The following is a 15842-nucleotide window of genomic DNA, read 5'->3' as shown; positions in this document are numbered from 1 at the left end:
GCACACAAGGGGGCACACGTGTCTGGAGTTTGTTCACAGTGGCTAAAAGGCCCTGGTGTGCCCATTCTCTCTCTCTCTCTCTACCTGTTTCTCCCCCTCTCTGTCTCTCTCAAAAAATTAAATAAATCAGTCAATAAAAGCAAGAATCAGCCAGACACCTTTACAAAATCCTCTCATATCTCAGGACCTTTGAATTATGATTCTCTCTTTAATTTCATGTTCTTTAAGAGACTTCCAGAGAGAGGGAAAGAAAAGAAGAGAAAGAAATTTTCTTATCACATTACCGTTCTCTTACTGGGCTGCTTCGGTTTTCCAAATAGGAGCCTGCTGCAGGCTGGGCCTGAGCCAGGCCAGAAGGGTGAATGACCTGAGGCTGCTTCAAAAATTTGCCAAGTGTTCTACTGCAGCCTTCTTCGGTTCTGAGAATCAGACTCCTCCGAGCAGTGGCTCAGTACATTTCCATATTTGCACTCCCAGCTAAAAGCAATTTAACCAGCACACAACCTTCAGTAATTAAAATATTTTCTACAAAAGCATGAGAAGGGGAGAGGAAAAAAAAAAATCAGCAGGGGCATTGATTGACATTTTGAAAGTCATTTCAAGGCGTAATTTACATTTTTAAATTGTAAAACTAAGACATGACCATGATAAAAATAAATCAAAACTTTCAGAGGGTTTAAATGGAATGGTTAAAAAAAAAATCTCTTTCCTACTCTTATCACAAGGTAAACACTGATAATAACTACTTCTTGATGTATTTTTTCCATATAAGGATGTATGTACTATATACAATGTTTCTATACAGATGAGACTATGTAATATACAAGATCCTGTACTTAGCTTTATTTATTTAATAATATCTCAGAAATAGCTCTGTGTCAGCATATGTAGATCATTTAGTTACTGGACATGTCATAAATTTAACTATTGCCCAATTACTGAACATTTAAATTCTTTCCACATAGACTGCTTTCATAAGAATGTTCCCATGAACAACCTTGTATACATATTTTTGGTCACTTAGATGACTTCATCTGTAGGATAAATTCTTTTCAGCCAAATTGTTGGGTTTAAGATGGTGGGTGGGGTACAGATGCAACTCACTGGTAGAGCTCTAGGCCTTGGACATGCAACGCCCTATATTCAATACCCCACTGCGTATCAACCAATTAATTATATACTTAAAATTAGATGCTTCCAATTTATAGTCACCCCCCAATTTGTCCTGATTCGCATTTATATCAACAGTGTCAATTCTATAACCTTGCTAAATCCAGTTTGGGGGTTTTTATTTGTTTGTTTGTTTTGAGGTAAGGTCTCACTCTATTCCAGGCAGACCTGGCATTCACTCTGTAGTCCCAGGCTGGCTTTGAACTCATAGCGATCCTTCTACCTCTGCCTCCCAAGTGCTGGGACTAAAGGTGAGCATCACCAAGCCTGGCTAAACCAAATTTTATTGAAATTTTTTGTTACTCATAGGTAAAAATGTTAACATGCTGTTATGGTCTGCATCTGTCTAAGTGTAAGCAAAAAGCGTATATTCCAAGTAATTTGGGCCATTTTTATTTTATTTATAAAATATTTGCCCACATTCCTTGTCCATTTTTCTATTCATTTTCTAAAATTATTTAATTTATGTATTTGAGAGAGAGAGAAAGAGGCAGATAGACAGAGAATGGGCATGCCAAGGCCTCTAGCCACTGCAAACTCCAGCTGCATGCACCATCTTGTACATCTGGCTTACATGGATACTGGGGAATCAAGCTTCGAAACCGGGGTCCTTAGGCTTCACAGGCAAGCGCTTAACTGCTAAGCCATCTCTCAGGACCTCAACAGACATTTTTATCCATTGAAGCATGGAAAGTAAGTTGAATATTACAACTTTTTAGTTGCTGACTCCCTTAAAATAATACAGCATATACCTCCAAAGAACAAAGACATTCTACATAATTATAATGCTATTTTAGGCCTGGAAAAGCTAGTAATGATTTGATATTTTTAATATTATAATTTCTTCCATTATACAAATACCTTATATAGGCACTTTCCCTCTTTACCCCAAGACCTTTTTATTTTGTATTTTTGTTTTTTTTTTTTTTTTAGGTAGAGTCTCACTCTAGCTCAGGCTGATCTGGACTTCACTCAGGGTGGCCTTGAACTCATGGCAATCCTCCTACCTCTGCCTCCTGAGTGCTGGGATTAAAGGTGTGCACCACCACTCCCAGCTGTATTTTTGTATTTTCAAAGTAGTGTTTTACTCTAGTCCAGGCCTAGAACTCACTGTGTAGCTCCAGGCTGACCTTGAACTCACAGTAATCCTCCTACCTCAGCTTCCTGAGTTCTAAGATTAAAAGTATGTGCTACCACATCTGTTCCAAGATCTCAGTATTGCATTTGATTCTATCTAGTCTAGTCCCCTGAGATGGACATTTAACTATATATAACGACACTTTATTATCATGATTAAGAGTGCTTCTGTCATTGTACTAGTTCATTTTCTGTTGCTGTAACAAAACACAGGAGATTAAGAACTTTATAGAAAAAGAAGTTCGTTTGATTCATGGTTTTAGAGGCTGAAAGTCCATGATCAGGTAATCCTATCTGCTCGGACTCCATTGAGACATTGGCTGCATCCTAACGTGACAGAGAAAAGAAAGGAGCCCAGTATGCAGAAAAGGCCAATCACATGGTCCTCACAACAACCCTACTCCTAAGAGCTAACATCAATTCCTTCCAAGGTCCAGTAACTTGGCCACCTACCGCTAGGCGGCACCTCCAAAAAGTTCACCACCTTTCAGCAGTCACACTGAAGGCCAAGCTTCTAGCACAGTAGTTTTGGGGTGACACATCACATCCAATACTAGTGTCTAAAGACAGTGATGCCTGATCACTGCCCTATAGTTCACTGGTCCCCAAAGCAAGAAATTAGCGGATTCACAGGGCCACGTAATGCCAACGTTGAAAATCCCTGTTGTAATCTGAAGCAGTCTTCCCACTTTGTTTCTCATGATTCAGACCCTGACTGTAGCACCTGGGCCAGTTGTTTTCTCACAGCTGGTTTCCATTTAAACTAACAGCAAGTGGCCGGGTGTGGTGGCGAGCGCCTTTAATCCCAGCACTCAGGAGGCAGAGGTAGGAGGATCACCATGAGTTCGAGGCCACCCTGAGACTACATAGTGAGTTCCAGGTCAGCCTGAAAACAAACAAACAAGCAAAACCAAAACATAAACTAACAGCAAGAATAACACACAGATGACGCTAACAGTTAGCTGTTACTGCATGATGAACAACTCCCAAGCCAGGCATGGTGGTGCACACCTTTAACCCTAGCACTCGGGGGACAGGGGTAGGAGAATCCTGTGAGTTTGAGGCTACCCTGAGAATACATAGTGAATTCCAGGTCAGCCTGAGCTAGAGTGAGACCCTACCTCAAAAAAAAAAAAAAAAAAAAGCCTCCAGGGCTGGAGAGATGGTTTAGCGGTTAAGGCATTTGCCCATGAAGCAAAGGACCCAGGTTCAATTCCCCAGGACCCACGTAAGCCAGATGCACAAGGGGCACATGTGTCTGGAGTTCATTTGCAGTGTGGTTAGAGGCCCTGGCGTGCCCATTCTGTCTCTCTCTCTTCTCTCTATCTCTCTCTGCTTGCAAATAAATAAGTAATTTATTTTAAAAGACACCACCCCAAACACCAGTGATATAATATTAAGAACCGTTACCTAGTTTGTTCTATAGATGTGGGCTGCACTCAGCTGATGTTTGAACCTCTCATGTGTCCCATGTATTAGTTACTGTTACTATTGCTGTGACCTGAAAAGAAGACACTTAAGTGCTCATTATTTAAGAGGGCTTATTTTAGCTTGCAGTTACAGCCACCATGGAGGGGACGGTCTCATGGCAGGAGGTTCCCTGGTGGCAGCAGTATGAGCCAGAATTCCTCATCTCCTCACATCTTAATAGGATAAGAAGTGAAGCCTAGCTATCTTTATTCATTTTTATTCTTTTGTTTTTTTGAGGTAGGATCTTGCTCTAGCCCTGGCTAACCTGGAATTCACTATGTAGTCTCAGGGTGGCCTCGAACTCACAGTGATCCTCCTACCTCTGCCTCTCGAGTTCTGGGATTAAAGGCGTGCGCCACCATGCCTGGCCCGAGGCCTAGCTGTCAAACTTCAAGCCCTAATCTCAGTAATAACCCACTTCCTCAGGTAAGTCTCTCCCTCGTTCTAAAACAAGAATACCAGCTAAGGACCAAGTGCTCAAACACATGAATATTTCACACTCAAACTACAGCACCAAGTCCTTTGGTCAAGTGACAGTCTAAGATGACCTCCAGTTCCTTAGTCTATCTCTGGGATCAGTTCCCTTAGTCTGTCATACTTAGAATACTAGCCAGTAGAAGAGGTATGGTCTACAGTGTAAATGAAAGGTGAAGTAGCCAGTGAAGTTAGGCTAAGACCTGACACTCTGCCACTTGAATAGCATTCTGTTGGCCAAGACAAATAAAAAAAGCCAGCTGACTCCAATGGTAGAGAAATAAACACCTTTTCTGTATTAGGGTGCTCTAGAGGAACAGAACTGATGGAATCAATGTGTGTGTGTGTGTGTGTGTGTGTGTGTGTGTGTGTGTGTACTAAAAGAATAATATATATGGCTGGAGAGATGGCTTAGTGGTTAAGGCACTTGCCTGCAAAGCCTAAGTACTCATGTTCAAATCTCCAGGTCCTATGTAGCCAGACGCAGTGACACGAGCATGCAATGTCACATATGTGCCACAAGGGGGTGCATGCATCTGGAGTTTGTCCTCAGCTGCTGAAGACTCTGGTGTGCCCATTCTCTCTCTCTTTCTCTCTCAAAAAATAAATAAATAAAAATAGTTATATATATATATATATATATATATATATATATATATATATATATATATATGGTACAAGCTGAGCAGTCCAACAGTGGCTGTCTGCAGACTAGAGAATCTGAGAGACCAGTAGCTGCTCCGACCTCGGGGCTGGACCCCTCAGCAGTCCCGGTGTGACGCTGAAGGCCTAGAGGACTCTTGGAGAGCAGCTGGTCTTCAGAGCACATTGGAAGGCTGAAGAAGCTGGTCCACGAAGGCTGGCAGCCACAGGGCAGATGCACTCACCGGCAAGGCACAGAGCACCCAGGCAGAAGGCTCTGTTTTTCCTTCTCAATAGGCTGCCGCTGGGCGAGCTGCCCACTCTGGAAGAGTCTTCCTCCCTCAGTTAATCCTTCTTGGAAGTGCCCTCATACACCTGCCCAAGAGGCGTGTTTCTCACTCGGTTTCTCATCTGACCGAGTTAATGACAGCCTCCTATTGCTGCCAGCCTACGAAAGCAATCCTGCATCTGTCCCTTCTTACTGTGGCATGTCGGGAAGTACACAGCAGCAGGGTGAACCCACTCTTCAGTGATGATGAATGTGACACTTCGTTAAGTGATAGTGTAAAATATACCCGTTGCAAAACTCTTCTATACATTCGGGAGGGGCACTTTGGTGCGCCTTGTCAATCCTGTCCCCCAGTGTGTTAGTTTCCTAGGACTGTGGTAACACAGTTCTCACAAGTTGGGTGGTTCAAAACTATGAAAATGGGGGCTAGAGAGTTGGCTTAGTGGTTAAGGCATTTGCCTGCAAAGCCAAAGGATCCTGGTTCAACTCTCCAGGACCCACGTAAGCCAGATGTACAAGGGGGTGCATGCATCTGGAGTTCGTTTGCAGTGGCTGGAGGCCCTGACACGCCCATTGTCTCTCTCTCTCTCAAATAAGTAAATAAAATATATTAAAAAAAAAAGAAAGAAAGAAACTATGGAGCCGGGCATAGTGGCGCACGCCTTTAATCCCAGCACTTGGGAGGCTGAGGTAGGAGGATCACCATGAGTTCAAGGCCACCCTGAGATTACGTAGTGAATTGCAGGTCAGCCTGAGCTACAGTGAGACCCTACTTCAAACAAACAAACAAACAAACAAACAAACAAAAAAAGAAACTATAAAAATGGATTGTCTAGAGGTTGGAAGTAGGAAAACAATGTGTCAGCAGAACTTTGTTCTCTCTGAAACCTGTTGTTGTTTTTGTTTTTTGGTTTTGGTTTTGGTTTTGGTTTTTCAAGGTAGGGTCTCATTCTAGCCCAAGCTGACATAGAATTCACTCTGTAGTCTCAGGGAGGCCTTGAACTCATGGCGATCCTCCTACCTCTGCTTCCCGAGTGCTGAGATTAAAGATGTGCACCAGCACGCCCAGCCGTTTCCTGACTTTTTAGCTTCTGGTAAGCCCTGGGCATTCCAAGGCCCATAGCTGCAGCACATCACTTCGACCTCTGTCATTATGTGCCATCTTACTGTAAGGACACCAGTCATTTTGGATTAGGAAACCACCCTCCAGTATGACCTCGTCTTGACTAACAACATTGGCAACAGTCGAGTTTCCTATTAAGAACGTATTCTGGGATACTGTGAGTTTTTTTTTTTTTTTATTGTTGTTGTTGCTATTGTTTTAGAGGTCATAAATCAACCCCTAATGTCTAGAACTTTTCTTTCTTTCTTTTTCTTTTTCTTTTTTTTTCAAGGTAGGGTCTCACTGTAGTCCAGGCTGATATGGAATTCACTATGGAATCTCAGGGTGGCCTCAAACTCGTGGCAATCCTCCTACCTCTGCCTCCCGAGTCCATCACTTTTCACTCAATGGTTTTATCAGTGGCTGATGATCACTGCTTGAGTCAGTTATTAATTTGAGGATTGCACAACAATGTTTTTGTTTTTTTTTAAAAGTTTGTGTGTGGGCTAGAAAGATGGCTCAGCAATTAAGGTGCTTGCCTCCAATGCCTAACAACCTGAGTTCGATTCCCCACTACCCATGTAAAGCCAGATACACAAAGTGGCATCTAAATCTTGTGTGTGTTTGCAATGGCTTAGAGGCCTTGGATCATTCTTTCTGTTGCTGGGTATGGTAGACAAGTCTTTAATCCCAGCACTCGGGAGGCAGAGGTAGGAGGATCACCGTGAGTTTGAGGCCATACTGAGACTACATAGTGGATTCTAGGTCAGCCTGGGCTAAAGTGAGACCCTACCTTGAAAAGAAAAGAAAAACCTGTGCGTGAGTGTGGGTGTGCATATACCACAGACATGCGTGTGGAGGGACAATCCTTACCTTTCCATCTCAGGTAAGGCAGGATTTTTCTCTCTCTCTGTATTCATGCTCTGCTCTTCTTTGCTGGGCTCAACACAGCTTCCTGAAAATTCTATCTTTGTGTCAACATGCTGGGATTACAGAAGCCCATCACGACCTACAGCGTTTGTTTATTTAGTTAGTTAGTTTTGGCTTTTCGAGGTAGTTCTCGCTCTAGCCCAGGCTGACCTGTAAACTCACTATGTAGTCTCAGGCTGCCCTCGAGCTCACAGTGACCCTCCTACCTCTGCCTCTGGGATTAAAGGCGTGTGCCCCCGTGCACATTGAGCTTTTCACGTGAGGTGTGGAAAGATGGACCCAGATAGTCTGGCTTGAGTGGGGAGAGTTTTCTCTTTTAGCCACTGAAACATCTCTCTAGCCCTGTTTTGTTTGCTTGTTTTAGCCTCATTATGTCTTCAACTTTTATTACCTGGCATTTTTCTATAAGAGAAGTTTATTTTCCTGGTTCTCCCTCTTCTTTCCTTTTCTTCTTTTTGTCATTTTTAAAAGCACCTGAGGCCTGGAGTTATGGCTTAGCAGTTAAGGCACTTGCCTACAAAGCCAAAGGACCTAGGTTCAGTTCCCCAGGACCCACGTAAGCCAGATGCACAAGGTGACTCATGTGTCTGGAGTTCGTTTGCAGTGGCCGGAGGCCCTGGCGTGCCCATTCTCTCTGCCCCCCTCCCCCCCCCGCTTTCTCTCTGTCAAATAGATAAATAAGAAAACAAAAGCACTTGAGTACATCTCTTTTTGCTTTGCATGCACCCATAATATTCTTGCTTTGTTTTTGCATGTGCATGTGTGTATGGCATGATTGCATGTGTGCATTCATTGGAGGGGCACACATTTGTGTGCAGATACACATACGTGTGTGTGTGTGTGTGTGTGTGTGTGTGTGTGTGCGTGCATGCGTGCGTGCGTGAGTCTGGGGGCCAGAGTACAGTCTGAGGCGTCATCCTCAGGAATGCGTCTCCCTCCTTTGAGACAGGATCTCTCACTGGCCTGCAGCTCACCAATTAGGCTAACCTGGCTGGCCGGCAATCCCCCTGGCTCCTGCGTGTCCACCTCCTCAGTGCTGGGGTCACAGCTCTGTGCCTCGCATTTACACAGATGCTGGTGATCAAAGTCAGGTCATCCTGCTTGTAAGGCAGGCACTTTACCAACTACGCTATTTCTTTAGCTCCTACAACCACTGTACACACACACACACACACACACACACACACACACACACACATATATATTCCCCCCCCCCTCTGGTGCTGGAATTTGAACCTAGGGCTTTGCACATGCTAGGCAAATACTTTACCACTGAGCTACATCCCAAACTCTGCATTTCATAAAAATCATACAAGCAACATTTTCATGACCAGTCTTTTATTTATTTATTTACTTATGAGCATCAGATAGAGAGAGGAATAGACACATAGAGAGGGAGAGAGAGAATGGGCACATCAGGGCCTCCAGCCACTGCAAACGCACTCCAGATGCGTGCGCCCCCTTGGGCATCTGGGTAACATGGGTCCTGGGGAATTGAGCCTCGAACCAGGGTCCTTAGGCTTCACAGGCAAGCACTTAACCGCTAAGCCATCTCTCCAGCCCATGACCAGTTTTTCTTAAACTAACAAATGAAAATCCATGGGGTTAATTCATAGTGAAAGAAAGTGTATGTTCTTTTTTTTTTTTCTTAACTTTTTTTTTGAGTTTTTGGTTTTTCTAGGTAGGGTCTTGCTCTAGCCCAGGCTGGCCTAGACACTCTGTAGTCTCAGGCTGGCCTTACACTCACAGTGATCCTCCTATCTCTGCCTCCTGGGTGCTGGATTAAAGGCAGGCACCACCATGCCTGGCTCTAAGTAAGTTCTTTTTAACAAACTATAACAAATGCTCAAATGTGATTGCTCCAGCTAACCCATCTCTACAGACCTGTTTCTGTCATCCACTAAGTCAGGCTTTTTTATCATCTCCCTGGAGAAGTTTTGGGATTGTTACCCAGGGCGGAAAACACTTACCATCACTCCTAAGGTAGTGGAAGCTGTCATTTACTGAGAATTCTGCTTTACATATGTTTATTTTATTATTTTTTTTCTTTAAATGTGTAGCCCAGGCTGGCCTCAAACTCCTGATCCTCCTGTCTCTGCCTCTTCAGCAATATCCTATAGGCATGTGCCACCACAAGAGGCTTTATATGTTTATTTTTAACTGTCACAGCAACTCTCTACACAAGCAGTGTTATTACATATTACAAAGGAGAAATCTGAGGCTTAAAATGAGACACTGGAAAAACCATGGCTCTTGGAAACTGATGGGCTGGCCCCTGGCTCTATCACATATAACGTGTTTGATCTGCATTCCCCATCATCCTGGTTTATCAGTACTAGGCTGCTGCTGATGTTGGACTCACAGGTTGAGCCTGGCAGCCTGCCTGAAATGCAGTAGATATTATTAGTTCTCTGATATACACATCCTAACGATAGACTATGTCTTCTGTGTCATGGTAGATAATCACAGTGACACAGAGTCTACCAGTAATCAAGAATCGATTTATCTCATTAATTCAGAGTAAGCTCATTAAGAATTTAAAAAAGATAATTTGACTTAAGCTCCAATTAAAGTTCAACTTTAGGTCTGGAGAGATGGCCTCGCAGTTAAGGTGCTTGCCTGCAAAGCTTAAGAACGTATGTTCAAATCTCCAGGTCCCCAGATGCACAGTGACACAAACATGCAATGTCACACAGGCGCCACAAGGGGGCGCACACAGCTGGCGTTCGTTCACAGTGGCTGAAAGGCCCTGGTGTGCCTTTTCTCTTTCTCTTTCTCTTTCTCTTTCTCTTTCTCTTTCTCTCTCTCTCTCTCTCTCTCTCTCTCTCTCTCTCTCCCTCCCTCCCTCCCTCCCTCCCTCCCTCCCTCTCTCCCTCTCCCTCTCTGCCTCTTTTTCTCTATCTCTCACTCAAAAAAAAAATTTTTTAAAGTTCAATTGTAGATACCTTTGGGGGAGAACCAGTTTTCTGATCAATTTATTTAAAAATATTATAGGAGGGACATCACATGTATTCTTTAAAGAGAACAGCTTGGTGGGGGGAGAATTTAGGGGACGATCTTTAGCATTTTACATGTTCATTAGGCAGCTCATTTGCAGATCAATCTTCAGAGAAGACTCAGGCTCTGTCCACCTGAAGACAGTGTGCTCATTCAAGCCACGTGTAACATGGGGAGACACTCTCAGAAATGTAAGGTCAGGGCTGGAGGGATGGCTTAGCCGTTAACACACTTGCCTGCAAAGCCAAAGGACCCAGTGCTGATTCCCCAGGACTCACAAGGTGATGCATGCATCTGGAGTTTGTTTGCAGTGGCTGAAGGCCCTGATTTCTTAACTTTCTCCCTCTCCATCTTTCTCTCCCTCCCTGCTTAAATTAAATAAATAAATAAATACAGATAATACACAGAATGGTAATTGTAATTTCAAATTTAAAAGGTAATATTGAAGAAAAGTCTTGAAGGAGGAGCTGGAGAGATGGCTTAGCAGTTAAGGCCTATGTACTAGGCAGCAGAGACTAAGGACATAGAAACAGAGGTTCAAGTTACGCTGCGTATGCTCTGGGAAGTTTACTTAATCTCTCTAAGCTTTTGTGTCCTTCCCTGTAACATGGAGGTGGTGATAGTAGGTAGGTCATGTTTGTAGAATGTGTGACCTGATGCCAGGTATACAGTAAGTACTAAATCAAGCATGGCAGGTCAGGAGAGATGGCTCAGTGGTTAAAGGCCCTTGCTTGCAAAACCTGACAGCCTGGGTTCAATTCCCTAGTACCCACATAAAGCCAGATACACAAAGTGATGTATTATGTGTCTGGAGTTTGTTTGCAATGGCAGGATGCTCTGGTACACTCACTCTCGCTCTCTTTCTCTGTCTCTCAAGTAAATAAATAAGAATGGGCCGAGAGATGGCTTAGCTGTTAAGGCGCTTGCCTACGAAGCCTAAGGACCTAAGTGTGACCTTGCACACTTGTATCACCTTGTTTCTTCTCCTTCCAAGAACTGACCTGAGGCCTGGGTTCACCCTGTGGCTCATTTGGTGACATTTGGCGTAGCCATACAGGCACACTCACTGCCGTTCTGCAGTTTGCTCGAGCATCCTCTGGCCACTCTGCCTCTTGTCCGCTTTCTTCCCTTCTTCCTTTCACTGTCATTGCTCTTGGATTGCATCTCCTAAATAAAACATATTTAGAATTATGTCCTGGTTTGAGTTCTGTTCTTCTAGAAAACAAGAGCTAAGACATGCAAGCTCAATTTCTCACCATGGGAACACTTCTTAGATTTTCTTGGGTCAAGGCCAAGCGTCAAGATTGTATTCTGAAAGATACACAAGTGTGCTCGTACAAGGTGAAGAGCAGTACCCCAAGGTTGTGTTGTGACCTCCATACGAGCACCATGGCATGGAAAATGACAGCCTGGCGTGGTGGCGCACGCCTTTAATCCCAGCTCTCGGGAGGCAGAGGTAGGAGGATTGCCGTGAGTTCGAGGCCACCCTGAGACTCCATAGTGAATTCCAGGTCAGCCTGAGCCAGAGTGAGACCCTGCCTCGAAAAACCAAAAAAAAAAGGCTGTAGTGAAAGAGGCCACAAGCAAAGGAAAGACTGGGTCCCCAACAAGAGACACATTCTCCCAGGAGCCATCAGGAGATATCAATCCTGCCTACACTTTGATTTTTGACTTCTGGCCTGTAGAACTGTGAGAAAATAAAATTCTGTTGTTTTTCAGCCACCCAGTTTGTAATAATTTGTTACAGCATTCAACAGGAAACCAACAGAGGCCAAGTGGATGCTTAGTGACATAAAAATCTCTTTATCTCCAGCGGCACAGTGACACCCACACTCTTTGCCCGCCTTCTGTACCCCTCCAGCATTTCCACTGGGACCCTTCATGAGCTGCCGACCATCTTATGCTCCGAGTCACAGTAACTTTCGCATCAAAATATCTTTTTTGTTCCGGAGAAGATTACGACATGGTTCGTTATGACAAAAACCTTGTCTCGCATCTTTGGCAGCCCACAAAACTCCTTGCGCGGTACTTTGAGCAAAGTGGACATGCTGTAGTCGGTAGATGAGAACGCGAGCTTCCATTCGCCCAGCTGTAAATGGAAAATAACAATTTCCAATGACTTGCCTCTCAGAGGTACTGATGGAAGCGCTTCCTGGAACTCACTTCTGTACCTGTAAGAGAATGATGTGTCTGAAACACCATGCCTGCAGGAACAATTCCTTAGGAAAAAAAAAAAAAGAAGAAGAATACATTTAGTTTTAGCAAACCATCCATGCAATGCTGAGCTGACACGACTTTCAGGTCACCCCACAGAGGAAGAGGCGGGGGGTAATTAAGGGAGAGAAGAGGGGTCTGGAGAGATGGCTCAGTGGTTAAGGCGCTTGCCTCAAAAACCTAACGATCAGAGTTTGATTCCCCAATACACACATAAAGCCAGATGCACAAAAGGGGCGTGCTCATCTGGAGTTCGTTTGCAGCAGCTAGAGGCCCTGGCATGCCCATTCTGTCTGTCTCCTCTCTCTCTCTCTCTCAATCTCTCTCTCTCTCTCTGTTTTCAAATACATAAATTTTAAAGAGAGAGAGATAGAAGGCAGACGGAATGTGGTTCAATGGCAGAGCACTTGCCTAGCATGTTTGAGGCCCTAGGTTTTCCATCCCTAGCACTGGGGAAAAAAAATAATAAATGGAGAAGAAAATTCAAGAGGTAAAGGCAGATGTTTACTGAAGAACTCTGACTCATTCAGTAAACATCTATCCTAGAAACACTATGCTAGAATATAATCTGTAGGTACAGAGGGAATAATACATACAGAATAAAGCAGGAGGGTTTGTTACACAATAGGATGGATGCTTTTTATAAGAGCAAAACGGGACCAGAAGGAAGGGAATAATTAATTCTGGTGATGGAAGTTTGACTCAAAAAAATAAAAATAAAAAAACCAGTCATATTCAAGCTGGTTTATTAGGACTTCATCAGGCAGAGGCAAAGTCAAGAGCATTCCAGAACCAAAAGAAATAACTGCCTGAGCAGTTGCCAAGCAAACCACACCCTGTCCAGGCCTATTGTATCCGCAAAGACCTATTTTTATTCATTAGCCTCCTAGCTACTTTCTTAGAGGAAAAGAGAATGTTGGCTATGCCCTCTTTTTTTTTTTTTTTTAATCAAGGTATTTTCTATGTCAAAGAAAGGGAGACCCTCAGAAGAGAATGCCAGGCTATCCTTCGGTGAATCCCAAAATCTGAGAGAGGGGTTTTAATGACAACTCTTACCTTTCCTCATTTCTGACGGCTGAGCCAGGCTGTCCTGGGACAGTATGTGACAGACAGGCCTTCAGAGCTCAGAAGAGAGCAGTCAGGAATGACAGTACCCCTTGTCTCACTCTCTCCAACCAGAGCCACTTCTCTGTGGCAAACACTCCTTGAATGGGAATGAGGGTTGAGGCTTTAACCACCACCCCCCCCTTTCTGACCTTCAGATCCCTCCGTGGGGAGCAGCTCTGTCCCCAGCACCACCCAGCTTCTCTCCCGCTCCCTCTCCCTCTCCTTCTCCCTCTCTCTCTCTCTTTCTCTCTCCCAGGCCAACTCTGCTAGGCCTCTGAGGCCAGATCTGTGGTGCTGTGAGTGGGAGGGAAAACCCCTTGGGAAGGCAGCCAAAGACAGAGGTCTTTATCAGCTGACACCCCTCCCAGGAGCTCAGGGGTCCTCACTGTCACCCTGTAGCTTCCACTGGACATGGCGGTGGGGAGCCGGGGAAGAGGCAAGCTGAGAAACCAGCATCCCAGCCTCTGATTCTACATCCTTTTGTCCTTGTTTTCCCAGGAAGCCTCTACCTTCCAGACCCTGCCAGAAGGCCCGCGGCATTTTCACGAAGCAGTAATAACAAGGACAGAGCGTTCTAGCCTGCCCCAGCCTGCTGGCTGGTCACTCTTTCCACTGCCTTTTGTTTGCATGCATCATTCCCCTCCCTTGCTTCTCGGATCCCTTGGGGCTTAAAAAAAAAAAAAAAAAAAGCCACAATTGCTCCACACAGTGACACCACCCAGCGGGCTGGCAGACGTTGCCGACATGCACCCGGCCCTAAGTGATGGGGCACATAGAGAGAAGTTAGTTCCAAAAGGACCCGTTTTTCTATCAGCCTAGCTGGCAAGGTAGGACCTTAAGTACCACCCTGTAGATGGGCAAATCCCATCGACTATCTTATTGACATGTATCTGCAGGGCCGGAGAGATGGCTCAGAGGTTAAAGGCACTTGCTTGGAAAGCCCGATGGCCTGGGTTCAATCCTCCAGTACCCATGTCAAAACAGATGCACAAAAGTGGTCCGTGCGTCTGGAGTTCATTATGGTAAAAGGCCCTGGGCGCCCCCATTCCCCTTCCTCTCCCCTTGCAAATAATTAAAAAAAATATACAAATTAGTAAAATAAATAAATAAAATGTACTCGCAGAGCTGGAAGTGATGGTGTTGCGGGGGGGTAGAGTTAGGGTGACTGGACCCCTGAAGGTAAAGGGCAGGAAAGTTTGCACTTGCTAGAAATCAAAGATGATCTGATTTCTTACCTCTTGCGTAGGACTGTTTTTCCACAAACAGTCAGGACCCCTCCTGGGAGAGAGGTCTGTCATAGGATTTAAATATTGTGGTTGGTAAAGTTCAGACCCCAGAACTTGGTGCCAGAACTAACCTCTTCCTGAGATAGCTCCTAGGCCTAATCAACCTACTGGCCCTCTGGTTCACCTGGGCCAGGAGACAGCCCACCACCCGAAGGTTATAAATACCTTTGCAAGGGGAGGAGGGCAGGCTCTTTGACCACTTGGGAACTTCCACATGTGGGTGAGTTTCACTTTCAGCTTGGCCCAGGGGAGGGGCTCGGCCTAGTCCCTAGCCCAGGCCCAACAGCGAGGGCCCCCAGCCCTTACTCTTCACATGGGTTCTTTATCCCCTCCATCTCTCCACATGGCAGGAGCTCCTTGAACTTTCTTTTTCTCTTCTCTTTCCACGCTTTCTTCCCCAGGCCCTCCATGTTGGCTCTCTAGCCACGTGGCTGCCTTCCCTTGGCCCTACTTCCCTCAATAAAAATGATAATTTAATAATTATCCTTCTCAGTTTTCTTTTTTTATTCAATTCTTTGACTAAAATTAGAAACAAACCCAGGGTTTGGGGGTGCAAGGACTTCCCTGGACCCTTAGCACCCCGTTACGGTATATGCCTATAATCCAGTTCTTGGGAGGCTGAGGTAGGAGGATTGCAAGCTCAAAGCCACACTGGGTCAAATGAATAAATAAATAGATGAAAAATGCATGTGCAAGGTTTCTTTTTAATTTTTTTTTTTTGGTTTTATTATTTTATTTATTTGAGAGTGACAGGGAGAGAAAGAGGCAGAGAGAGAGAGAGGGAAGGAGAAAATGGGCGCACCAGGGCCTCCAGCCACTGCAACTGAACTCCAGACGCATGTGCCCCCTTGCGCATCTGGCTAACATGGATCCTGGGGAATCAAGCCTTGAACCGGGGTCCTTAGGCTTCACAGGCAAGTGCTTAACCACTAAGCTATCTCTCCAGTCCGCAAGGTTTCTTCAACAACGTGACTTCTCTACCTTTCTCTTCTAATTTCTTCCAACATAAACATTACCAGCAAAA

This window comes from Jaculus jaculus, chromosome 10, assembly GCF_020740685.1.
Source record: "Jaculus jaculus isolate mJacJac1 chromosome 10, mJacJac1.mat.Y.cur, whole genome shotgun sequence".
Classification (NCBI taxonomy): Eukaryota; Metazoa; Chordata; class Mammalia; order Rodentia; family Dipodidae; genus Jaculus; species Jaculus jaculus.
Note: the sequence above shows the minus strand (reverse complement) of the source record.